A 13973-nucleotide genomic window follows, 5' to 3' on the forward strand; every position below is an offset into this window, starting at 1 on the left:
CGTTGGTTGGCCGGAGACGTTGGTTGGCCAAAGACGTTGGTTGGCCGGAGACATTGTTTGGCCGAAGACGTTGGTTGGCCAAAGACGTTGGTTGGCCGAAGACGGTGGTTGGCCGAAGACGTTGGTTGGCCGTAGACGGTTGGCCGAAGAGGTTGGTTGGCGGAAGACGTCGGTTGGCCGGAGACGTTGGTTGGCCGGAGACATTGGTTGGCCGTAGACGTTGGTTGGCCAAAGACATTGATTGGCCGAAGACGTTGGTTGGCCAAAGACGTTGGTTGGCCGAAGACGGTGGTTGGCCGAAGACGTTGGTTGGCCGAAGACATTGGTTGGCCGGAGATGTTGGTTGGCCGAAGACGTTGGTTTGCCGAAGACGTTGGTTGGCCGAAGACGTTGGGTGGCCGAAGACGTTGGTTTGCCGAAGACGTTGGTTTGCCGAAGACGTTGGTTGGCCGAAGACGTTGGTTGGCCGAAGACGTTGGTTGGCCGAAGACGTTGTCCGGATGAGTAAACGTCGAGAACATAGCCGATCTTACCGCCGAAGGAACCTGAGTTCAGTCTCCACGAGTTATCCACCGTAAAGGCTTCTGGGAGGAGATCCGTGAGCTGTTTACTGTAAGTATAAGAGTTGATTGCAGGGATGGAAAGGGGATGGGGGATGGGTGGGGGGTAAAGAATGGGTGAGGGGAGGGGGGATGGGTGGGGGGAAAGAATGTGAGAGGGGAGGGTAGGGGGGATGGGTTGCGGAAAATAATGGGAGAGAGGAGTGGGGATGTGTGGGGGGAATGAATGGGAGAGGGAGGGGGGATGGGTGGGGGGAAAGAATGGGAGAGGGGAGGGGGGATGGGTGGGGGGAAAGAATGTGAGAGGGGAGGGGAGATGGGTGGGGGGAATGAATGTGAGAGGGGAGGGGGGATGGATGGGGGAATGAATGGGAGAGGGAGGGGTAGATGGAGGGAAAGATAACTGAGAACAGAGTTGTTTGTTCTTCTTGGATCGAACTCGAGCATGTCGGCATGTGAAGTGTGCTTCCCCAACGACTGAGTGAAGACGCACCTGGGCTGGAAGGGTTCAATTCCCTCCCTTTGCGCCTCGGAGCTGCTTTTATCAGCAACTGATGCATGTGGATGAGCAAAGTGCAAAGAAGTACATAAAACAGGACGACGTATGTGATGCTTCTCTATAACGATGGAACATGTGATGATTAAAAACATGTCGGTGCACAATCAATATGAAGGTGCAATGGCATCCTGGGATCATGTCTCCAGAACAAAGGTTGTTGTCACGCTTTCACAAATAAAGGACAAGGATGTGGAATGACATGTGTTACGGGGTCCTCCCCTATCCCCTGGTCTCGGTAAACCTCCGAACCCCGAGAGGGTCCCCGGCAGAAAAATATGTTATCATTTGTTGAAATTAATCAATAATGAAACTCTCAATGAAACCATCAAATGAAACAATCAAATCAATAATGAAACCACACCAAGGGTTATGAACAAATATAATATTAAAAGCACACCAAAAAGCACCCTACAACAATGGGGGCAATCACCCTTGCAATCCAATCTTAAGATGGTACCCCAGCTCAGACTCACGGCACCAAGGACTGAAGCAGAGCCCTTCTCAATGTCTCTAGCACACAACGGTGCTCCCGGCGTAGAGGCAATGGCGATGAGGTGGGAATGGAGATGTAGGTAAGGCGGGGACCGTCACGTGGTCCCAGCCAACCCCAATTGGCAGTGGAAAGAGGAATCCCCAAAGACGCTATCCAAACGTGCCCCTACACCGTGCAGTCGCGAACCGCACCGTATTCTTCAAAGGCCGCTGTCGCGCACCCACATCCTCGGCAAACCACCGGAGGATTGGACCAGCAGACGCGACTAATCAAGGGTCCGCGAACGACACGTGAGGTCCCCAAAATGGCGGTATCTTCTTCCTCGGGTCGCAGCCGCTAGGCGAAGATTCTCCGGAATCTCCCACCTGTACCTGGCTTCACAGGCTTTTCCACGACACCAGCGGTATCAACGATCGCACGAGATTCCTTTCCAGGACTCAAAGTTCCCTCTCCGTGGACGCTCGACCAAGCTGGGTGCGGAGCTGTTCCCAAACGCCTCGATTTTTTTCTCCGCCTTACGCGCTCTTCTTCCTCGCTCCCTTTTGCCTTCCGGGTCACCATCCGATTTCCGGCCACATTTTACCAGGAACGCTTTTAAACCTTTCAACCACAATAACCCTTACTGAGAACCAACAATAAGAATAATACCAACAATAATTAGGGCCGAATCCGTAACACTTCCCCCCCTCAAGAAAGAAAGTTTGAACACAGCGAAAACGTTCTTTGTAGGCAAATTGTTGAAACCAACACAAGCAATCAATATTTCCCCAAGAATAAAGCAACAACTTCGAACAACTTACAGAGATTTCCAAAGTTAATTCACTTGGGCCAAAGCATCAGCAACGACATTGTCCCCGCCCTTTACATGTTCAATTTCCAAGTTACCCCTGCAAAGCCAAACTCCATCTCCTCGACCTCTGATTTTTACTTTTAGTTTCTTTTGAATGAAGGTTAAGGGATTGATCAAAAATCCAAAGTCAAGCAACCCGATAGCACTTTCTTTGGGAGGCCGAGCTGAGGGCCAGGTTCCATGGTGGTTGGGTGGTGAGACCTGGACATTTTCACTACATGGACGCCTTTAGGAACATGGAGTTCACGGTTAGTACGTGTAGGAAAGTTCACTACATGGACGCCTTTAGGAACGTGCAGTTCACGGTTAATTCGTGTAGGAAAGTTCACTACATGGACGCCTTTAGGAACGTGGCGTTCACGGTTAATCCGTGTCGGAATATTGGCTCGGCTGCTCCGCAGCATTCAGTGCTTCCACTCTTTCTGACTTTCCTAACAATCACGGTTGGACCACTTGTCACTGTGGTCACATGAATGGCGGTCTCCTTCTCGGCCACTGCTCTGATAATCCTTCCTTCGGGAGCTGCCATAACTCTGGAAGCCTCCATAATAATATCGATTGCGGCCACCACCACCACTACTCCGTGGTCCTCCTCTGTAGCCCCTTTGACCCCTAGGAAAAGCCTTCCCTACTGTGATGGTCCGACCATCCAACTCCTTGCTATTCAGATCCTTTTCTGCAACTCTGGCATCCTTTGAGTTTTCAAACGTGACAAAGCCAAACCCTCTTGACTTTTGTGTTTCCCTGTCTTTTATCAGCAGCACTTCCAAAAGCGGTCCATATTTGCTGAAGGCAGACTCCAGAACCTCTTCCTTTGTTTTGAAGTTCAGTCCCCCTACAAAGAGCTTGCCAATATTGCCTCCATCCCTGACGTGCGTGTGCCGACACTTAGTCTCAGGGTATTTCCTCTTCTCTTCAGGGCGCTTCCTACTAGGCTTTTCAGCAAACATCGGGTTACCAGAAACTTGGCCACCGGCCAAATCATTCCCGATAACAAAAGATACTCCTTCTACAGGAAGAGTGGCTTGTAAACCGACGGTGACCGGTCCTGACACCAAATCGGACTCCAAATGGATGACATGAAGTGGAGCACTAATACAGCCACCAATCCCCTGTAAACGAACACTATCCCCAGTTGCCGTCTCCTCGGACAATGGCAAGATGCCTTCAAGCATTAAAGATTGATGTGCTCCTGGGTCCCTCAATATCCTAACAGGTCTCCGGTTAGTCGAGGCTCCATCCAGTGACAAAAACCCCTCTGAAATAAATGGTTGGTAACCCTTTTGAGGGCGATTTCTCACAATGGCCATTGCATTTTGAGTCGTACTAGTCGAACTCCGCTCCTGATTTTCCTTTCCCAGAGCATAACAGTTGGACATCAAGTGTCCAGGTTTATGGCAAAAAGTGCAAGTAGGCCCGGAGGAGAACCTCGTGGTCTGCCAAGGCATGGGGGCGGTGGTCTGCCTCGAGCCCCCCGGACGATAGGTCTGTCTTGGAACCGCAGTCTTCTGATTTCTAGAAGTCGTGGTGTCAGAGTGGTCCTCATTTTCATCTCGAGGCCGCCCCCATGGATTTTCATTCCCCGCCCCTGATGTACCATAGCTCCCCTGGCTAGGTCTGGGCGAGAAGTTCGGTTTGTGGAACCCCATCCTGTGTGTTAAGGCATAGTCATCTGCCATGGTTGCTGCCTCATACAACTTTGGTACTTTCCTTTCCTCCAGATGTACTTTAATGTCCTCGTGGACAAACTGTTGGAATTCCTCCACCAGGATCAATTGTCGCAATAGTTCGAAGTCTTTCCCCACTCCTTTTGAATCACACCACCTATCAAATATGGTTTCTTTCAATCTGGCAAACTCCACATGGGTCTCACTCTCCCTCCTCCTGGCATTCCGGAATTTTTGCCGGTAAGCTTCCGGGACCAATTCATAGGCTTTGAGAATGTGTTTCTTCAATACCTCGTAATCTGCACATTGGTCAATCGGTAAAGCCGAATAAATCTCTTGAGCTTTACCCACCAGAACACTTTGCACTAGTATGGACCAGTACTCCTCAGGCCAGTTTAACAGTCAAACCACTTTCTCAAAGTGTGGAAAAAACTTGGCTACCTCCTTTTCATTGAAGGGTGGAACCAGCCTCACATGTCTGCCAACATCCCAGGTGTTCTGATTCGGTGTCGAACCAGTCGGCATGGATGGTACCTCTCCCCGTTCTTTCATTACATCCAGCTCCTTGAGTTTAATTTCCTGCTGAAGGGCCATTTCACGATCCCTTAACTCCCTTTCGGCTTTTCTCTCCTCTGTTTTTTTTTTCCTCTAAACTTTCCTGGAGTTCTCTTTCAACTCTCCTTTCCTCTGTATGTTTCTCTTCTCTTCTCTCTTCTGCTTTCCTTTCCTCTGCTTTTAATCTTTCCTGGAGTTCTTGTTCCTCTGCTTTTAATCTTTCCTGGAGTTCTCGTTCCTCTGCTTTTAATCTTTCCTGGAGTTCTCGTTCCACTCTCCTTTCCTCTGCTTTTTTGTCTTCTAACCTTTCCTGGAGTTCTCATTCCTGTTCTGTTCTTTCCTTTTCTGCTTTCCTTTCCTCTGCTTTTTCCCTTTCCTGGCTCTGCAAATGCATCTCCAGTTTCCGGAGCTCCACATTTTCTTGCTCTTCTGGTAACCAATCCCAGGCTACCTCTTCCCATGTTTCTAATTCCACCATAGATTGTATCACCACTGTCTGCAACTCTGCATTCTTCATATTAGTTCGGACCTCCAAGCTAAAATGTTTGGCCAATTTCAAGAGGTCCGATTTTACTAATGCTCTGAACTGTGCTTCACTAGGGGTCACTGTAAACTTCTCTGCATCAAACTCCATGGTGACTACTGTTAACACCTGTTAACCTTCACACAAGAAATTAAAAAACAATTTTTTGGGGGGAAAAATTTGGGAATGTTGGAAAAAGTTCCAAATTTGGGAATTCTGGGAATGTTAGGGAATTCTTTCCCGGACTAAACTTAGGAAATTTTAGATCCCGGACGCAGACCCAATTTCGAGCCCACGAGTCAATTGGACGAGCCCCCAATTTCTGTTACGGGGTCCTCCCCTATCCCCTGGTCTCGGTAAACCTCCGAACCCTGAGAGGGTCCCCGGCAGAAAAATATGTTATCCTTTGTTGAAATTAATCAAAAATGAAACTCTCAATGAAACCATCAAATGAAACAATCAAATCAATAATGAAACCACACCAAGGGTTATGAACAAAATATAACATTAAAAGCACACCAAAAAGCACCCTACAACAATGGGGGCAATCACCCTTGCAATCCAATCTTAAGATGGTACCCCAGCTCAGACTCACAGCACCCCCAGGGACTGAAGCAGAGCCCTTCTCAATGTCTCTAGCACACAACGGTGCTCCCGGCGTAGAGGCGATGGCGATGAGGCGGGAATGGAGATGTAGGTAAGGCGGGGACCGTCACGTGGTCCCAGCCAACCCCAATTGGCGGTGGAAAGAGGAATCCCCAAAGACGCTATCCAAACGTGCCCCGACACCGTGCAGTCGCGAACCGCACCGTATTCTTCAAAGGCCGCTGTCGCGCACCCACATCCTCGGCAAACCACCGGAGGGCTGGACCAGCCGACGCGACTAATCAAGGGTCCGCGAACGACGCGCGAGGTCCCCGAAATGGCGGTATCTTCTTCCTCGGGTCGCAGCCGCTAGGCGAAGATTCTCCGGAATCTCCCACCTGTACCTGGCTTCACAGGCTTTTCCACGACACCAGCGGTATCAACGATCGCACGAGATTCCTTTCCAGGACTCAAAGTTCCCTCTCCATGGACGCTCGACCAAGCTGGGTGCGGAGCTGTTCCCAAACGCCTCGTTTTTTTCTCCGCCTTACGCGCTCTTCTTCCTCGCTCCCTTTTGCCTTCTGGGTCACCATCCGATTTCCGGCCACATTTTACCAGGAGCGCTTTTAAGCCTTTTAACCACAATAACCCTTACTGAGAACCAACAATAAGAATAATACCAACAATAATTAGGGCCGAATCCGTAACACACGTCACGAGGACGGAGGAAAAGGGGGGACACAGAAAAACACTTAAACATGATTTAAACATTATACACACTCATTTTACCAAACACACTCATCTTACGAAACAAACTACAAATCACACTCATCTTACCAAACAAACTACACATCACACTCATCTTACCCAAACTACACAACACACTCATTTAACCCAAAATACACATCACACTCATTTAACCCAAACTACACATCACACTCATTTAACCCAAACTACACAACACACGAATTTAACCCAAACTACATAACACACTCATTTAACCCAAACTTCATAACACACTCATTTAACCCAACTACACAACACCTTCATTTAACCCAAACTACACAACACTCATTTAACCCAAACTTCATAACACACTCATTTAACCCAAACTACACAACACACTCAATTAAACCAAACTACATAACAATCTCATTTAACCCAAACTACACAACACACTCATTTAACCCAAACAACATAACACACTCATTTAACCCAAACTACACATCACACTCATTTAACCCAAACTACACACACTCAATTAACCCAAACTACACAACACACTCATTTAACCAAAACTACACAACCCACTCATTTAACCCAAACTACACATCACACTCATTTAACCCAAACTATACAACACACTCATTTAACGCAAAATACACAACACACTCATTTTACCAAACAAACTACAGAGCACACTAATTTAACCCAAACTACACACACTCATTTAACCCAAACTATACAACACACTCATTTAACCCAAACGACACAACACGCTCATTTAACCCAAACTACACATCACACTCATTTAACCCAAACTACACAAGACACTCATTTAACCCAAACTACACACACTCATTTAACCCAAACTATACAACACACTCATTTAACCCAAACGACACAACACGCTCATTTAACCCAAACTACACATCACACTCATTTAACCCAAACTACACAAGACACTCATTTAACCCAAACTACATAACAATCTCATTTAACCCAAACTTCATAACACGCTCATTTTACCCAAACTACACAACACACTCATTTAACTCAAACGACACAACACACTCATTTCACCCAAACGACACAACACGCTCATTTAACCCAAACTACACAACACACTCATTTTACTCAAACTACACAACACACTCATTTAACCCAAACGACACAACACGCTCATTTAACCCAAACTACACAACACACTCATTTTACTCAAACTACACAACACACTCATTTAACCCAAACGACACAACACGCTCATTTAACCCAAACTACACAACACACTCATTTTACTCAAACTACACAACACACTCATTTTACTCAAACTACACAACACCCTCATTTAACCCAAACTACACAACACACTCATGCAACCCAAACTTTCGAGTGGTAGCCAGTATGTACTTTAAAAGGTGATACTTTGTTATGTTTCTTTTGTATAACTAAGTCGTTACATTTTGTTCACATAATCCTTAATCCAATCGGAGATGTACCTGTACAGCAGGTTCGTTCATGCACAGTCGGTGAACTCAGGTGATGGAAATGTAAACATCGCCTCCCGTGGAGTTATTTATTTATCCGGGGGCACGGGATGTGTGTGTGTGTGTGTGTGTGTGTGTGTGTGTGTGTGTGTGTGTGTGTGTGTGTGTGTGTGTGTGTGTGTGTGTGTGTGTGTGTGTGTGTGTGTGTGTGTGTGTCACTATTACTGGAGTAAAATAATCCATGACAGGTCGCGCTTTTGGAATGCTAATTGAAGCAATAGGTCTTACCTTTGAGATAATGCTTTATTATAACGTCACTAATTTTATCTACGTCATAATCACCAACGAGTGCGACGCAACCACAATCGGCCTAATGAGCGCAAATTACTTCATTTAGTTCGAGCCGTAGAACGTCACGGCAAACATTCTCGGGTGTTTCGCACACTCACCTGGACACCTAGAGCTGTGTTGTCCCTATACATCACCTTCAGTTGTGTTCTCCCTTTGCCCTACCTGAGCTGAATTGCCCCTATACCTCACATGGAGCTGTGTTGTCCCTATACCATACCTGAACTATGTTGTTCTTGTACCACACCTGGAGCCGTGTTGTCCCTGTACCTCACCTGAGATGTGTGCTTCCCTATTTATTCTCCACCTGGAGCTGCCTTGTCCGTTGTCCCTTTACCCTACCTGAGCCTTGTTGTCCATATCGTACGTGTATCTCCCGTTTTCATCCGCATCGACAAGGAACGAACTCTCATCCCAAGAGTGACACCCACTACATGTTCAGGTGTACCAGCGAGGGGACGCGTGTTCCTGTAAACGCTGTTCTCGGGTCTTAATTACAATGATATCGCGTCGAGGAGCCTCAGCGCACGTCGCTGTCAGCGTTTTCCATGAAAGATTATCCGCAAAGCCTCCGAGAAAAGGAACCTTATTAATCCCGAGCTGTTGTCCCACGGCGCGCATCGCGGCCTTCTTAACGGGCCATCGTGGACCATTTCGCGCGGACGACCGCGAAACACGCCGAGCTAGTCCAGCGGGGAGTGGCACAAAATAGAATATAATAAATAAAAAATATAATATAATATAACATAATATAATATAATAAAATAAAATAAAATATATTATAATATAATATAATTAATAAAATATAATATAATATAATAAAATTAATAAAATATATTATAATATAATATAATTAATAAAATATAATATAATATAATATAATATAATTAATAAAATATAATATAATAAAATATCATATAATAAAATTAATGAAATATAATATAATAAAATATCATGTAATAAAATATCATAGAATAAAATAAAATATAATAAAATAAATATAATAGAATATAATATAATAAATAAAATATAATACAATAAAATATCATATAATAAAATTAATATAATATAATATAATATAATATAATAAAATTAATAGAATATAATATAATAAAATATCATATAATAAAATAAATAAAATATAATAAAATATAATACAATATAATATAATAAAATAAATGAAATATAATGTAATAAAATATCATATAATAAAAAATAAAAATAAATAAAATAAAATAAAATATAATATAATATAATAAAATAAATAAAATATAATATAATAAATAAAATATAATAAAATATAATAAAAGAAATAAAATATAATATAATAAAATATAATAAAATATCACAATAAATAAATAAAATATAATAAAAGAAATAAATCTAATATAATAAAATATAATATATAAAATAAACTAAACTAAGTAAAATGAAAAAAATCACATCAAATAAATAAATATAATAAATATAATAAAATATAAAATATAATAAAATAAATAAAATATAATAAATAAAATATAATAAATAAAATACGTATAAAAATAAATAAAATAAAATAAAATATAACAAATAAAGTACGTATAAAAATAAATAAAATAAAATAAAATATGAAATAAATAAAATATAAGAAATATAATATAATAAATAAACGAAACGAAATAAAATATAAAACAATTTATATATATATATATATATATACTGTATATATATATATATATATATATATATATATATATATATATATATATATATATATATATATACATAAATAAAATAATAAAATTAATAAAACATAATAAATAAAATATAATCAAATAAAATAAGTAAAATATATTAAATGAAATAAAATATAATAAATAAAAATATATATAAATGAAATATCATAAAATAAATAAAACATTAAATAAAATAAATAGAGAGACATGGGGATGCGACTTGGTTCGGGGAAAGAGGCTCCTCTGTCCAGTAACACAAGTTGCAGATTCACCGTCACATGGTTCTTTCTGCCTTTGCAGGGATGGGTCTGGGGGGATTGGGGGGGCGGGGGCGGAGGAGGGGTACCGTATACACTGAGTGGGGGGAGGGGAGAGTTCTCCTCCGAACGTAATGCGATCTGAACGACCCCCCGAGGGATAACTCGTCCCGATTGCCTTCCGATCACAATGGCGGTCATTTATCCGATCGTCTCTGTTCCCTATCACCGGAGCGGAGCGCATCCCGCGGCGTGACCACGTCCTCGCTCCACCGCACCGGCTCGTCGGGGAAACACAAAAAGCGCCGCGTTTATTACATCTCCTCGTGCTGACGAGTGAACTTCGCCTCATTTGGCTCCCACGGCCAAAATTCATTACCATTATTCCCATTATTCTTCCTTTTATATAGGAGGTGAGCTATCGTCGGCATCATGGCTAAATTCCTGCCCCAACTACTTAGTCGAACGTCAGGCTTGGCCAGCCGGTTCGTGAAAGACCTGGGCCAAACATCCCCCGCCCGCAATCCCCACAAGAACGTGGGGGTGTGGGAGGACAGACAATCTCGTGCACCGCAACCTCGCGTTCAACTGCTGACACTGGAAAACAGGTCCGAAGATGGCCGGTTAATAGGCGCCAAAAATTACAAAATTAACTTTTTAACCACTTTCCTATTTTCTGGCCTCCCGTCGAGAACCCACGTGACGTGATGTCCGCGCGCGCATTTTCCCACGTCCCTCGGTTGGGCGGACAGCGCCCTCTCGCGTGCGCCGCGGACACATCGCGATCGCACAATTGCTCATCCTCATCCTCAATGTCGAGGAAGTGGAAACGCTGCCAGACCCGAGCTGCTGGTACGAGGCGTTAATGCGTTCACTGTATTCATTACCATAGAACGAGGCAGAACGAAACACGCAATCAGCCGAGGAGTGTGCGGAGATAATTGAACTCGGACTCGCTGTTAATTTTGAAAGACATAACGTGATTGCTTTTTGTTCCCTGCGATATAAAAGTGACTTCAAGGACAATTGATTTATTTTCTTTCACAAAACGCTGCGCGGCCGAAATGGACGATAAATTGAGGTGTTTGCTGCGCGCGAGGCGACGCTGAGTGAATGATACACCTGGACTCGTCTCGGTCTAGTCCGAGAGGGATCACGGGGGATCTCACGAGGCATTCGGGGTTCGACACTTATCTGCCGATAGTGGTATCAATTCAAGACACCGGTGCCGCGCGGTCTGGGGATGAGACCCCCTCGACCTTCACAATGGGCCCGAGTTCACTTTTCAGCAAAGGCTTCGACACTTCGTGTTCCAGGCATTGAGGGTCATGAATGAGTGAGTTTGAGATATTTGGTCCACAATTGGACGAGGTCTGGTGGGATTGCGAAGATTGAGCCTCGAGGGGAACTGGCTTGTGTATTTGAGAAGTTGAGGAATCAAGGGGCACGATCTGGTGTATTTGAGAAGCTGGTTCCTCGATGGACACAATCTAGTGTATTTGAGAAGTTGAGGAATCAAGGGGCACGATCTGGTGTATTTGAGAAGTTGGTGCCTCGATGGACACAATCTAGTGTATTTGAGAAGTTGAGGAATCAAGGGGCACGATCTGGTGTATTTGAGAAGTTGGTGCCTCGATGGACACAATCTAGTGTATTTGAGAAGTTGAGGAATCAAGGGGCACGATCTGGTGTATTTGAGAAGTTGGTGCCTCGATGGACACAATCTAGTGTATTTGAGAAGTTGGAGCCTCGAGGGGCACGATCTAGTGTATTTGAGAAGTTGAGGAATCAAGGGGCACGATCTGGTGGATTTGAGAAGTTGGTGCCTCGATGGACACGATCTCGTGTATTTGAGAAGTTGGAGCCTCGAGGGGCACTATCTACTGTATTTGAGAAGTTGGAGCCTCGAGAAGCACGATCTGCTGCATTTGAGATGTTCAGGCCTCGAGGGGCATGATCTACTGTATTTGAGAATTTGGAGCCTCGAGGGACACGATCTAATGTGATTGAGAATTTGGAGCCGTGAGGAGCACGATCTAGTGTATTTGAGAAGTTCAGGCCTCGATGGACACAATCTAGTGTATTTGAGAAGTTGAGGAATCAAGGGGGCACGATCTGGTGTATTTGAGAAGTTGGTGCCTCGAGGGACACAATCTAGTGCGATTGAGAATTTGGAGCCGTAAGGGGCATGATCTAGTGTATTTGAGAAGTTCAGGCCTCGAGAGGCACGATCTAGTGTATTTGAGAAGTTGGTGCCTCGATGGACACAATCTAGTGTATTTGAGAAGTTGGTGCCTCGATGGACACAATCTAGTGTATTTGAGAAGTTGGTGCCTCGATGGACACAATCTAGTGTATTTGAGAAGTTGATGCCTCGATGGACACAATCTAGTGTATTGGAGAATTTGGAGCCTCGATGGACACGATCTAGTGTGATTGAGAATTTGGAGCCTCGATGGGCACGATCTAGTGTATTTGAGAAGTTGGTGCCTCGATGGACACAATCTAGTGTATTTGAGAAGTTGAGGAATCAAGGGGCACGATCTGGTGTATTTGAGAAGTTGGTGCCTCGATGGACACAATCTAGTGTATTTGAGAAGTTGGTACCTCGATGGGCACGATCTACTGTATTTGAGAATTTGGAGCCTCGAGGGGCGCAATCTACTGTGTTTGAGAAGTTGGAGCCTCGAGGGGCGCAATCTAGTGTGATTGAGAATTTGGAGCCTCGAGGGACACGATCTGGTGTGATTGAGAAGTTCAGGCCTCGAGAGGCACGATCTGGTGTATTTGAGAAGTGAGATCGTGATCACACGATGATTAGGTCCATCCAAAATGGTGATGAACACGGTCACGGTGTCACAAACCACCACAGCATGCGTAGATCCCGACCGCTGGGGTCGTGTCGTGACCTATGAACTCATCCCAATGGAAAATACCGAGTGATCACACGAGACAACCAAAGCATCAGATTAGGCCAACACATTCCGAGAGTGCTACTGTTCTGATGTAAAGTCTCATGGACCGACGATGTTTCACAAAGAAATAAAATACATACCACAAAAACTACAACAGCACAAAAAGTGTGAAAGAGCGGCTCATGGTCTTCGGGTTACTAAAGCCCCGTCTCATGTCCACCTGCACCCCAGTACCATCTGGAATTGTCGTGGTGATGGAAATGCACCACATTGATGTTATTTCTGTTCCCATATTAAATGCATGGACTCAGTTTGTTGTTGTTGTTACCTCATGTCTGTCTACCCATGTCTACCTACCTGTCTCTTTGACTGAGCAGAATATCTTAAACCATTATGGATGGATTCGGACAAAATTTGGTGGACATGTCGGCTGTGGGACAACGACGAATTGATTCGATTTTGGTGAACATCTGCATCCGGATCTTTTGATTTTTAGCTCAACTGGAACAAAATTCTGGCGAGCTTATGCGATGGTGAGTTGTCCATCAGTCAGTCAGTAAACACTTGCAACTTCTTCTCCGAAACCGCTGAAGGGATTGTGACCAAACTTGGCACAAATTATATTTGTTGTGTTGTGACTAAATTTTGTTCACGTCATTAAAAAAAAAAGTCGGGGTCGAAGGGGGTGCACCGGGGTCAAAGTGGATCCAGGGTTGACACTAGGTATTTGCTTTCTTCT

This window comes from Myxine glutinosa, chromosome 12 (assembly GCF_964187855.1).
Source record: "Myxine glutinosa chromosome 12, kmMyxGlut1.1, whole genome shotgun sequence".
NCBI lineage: Eukaryota > Metazoa > Chordata > Myxini > Myxiniformes > Myxinidae > Myxine > Myxine glutinosa.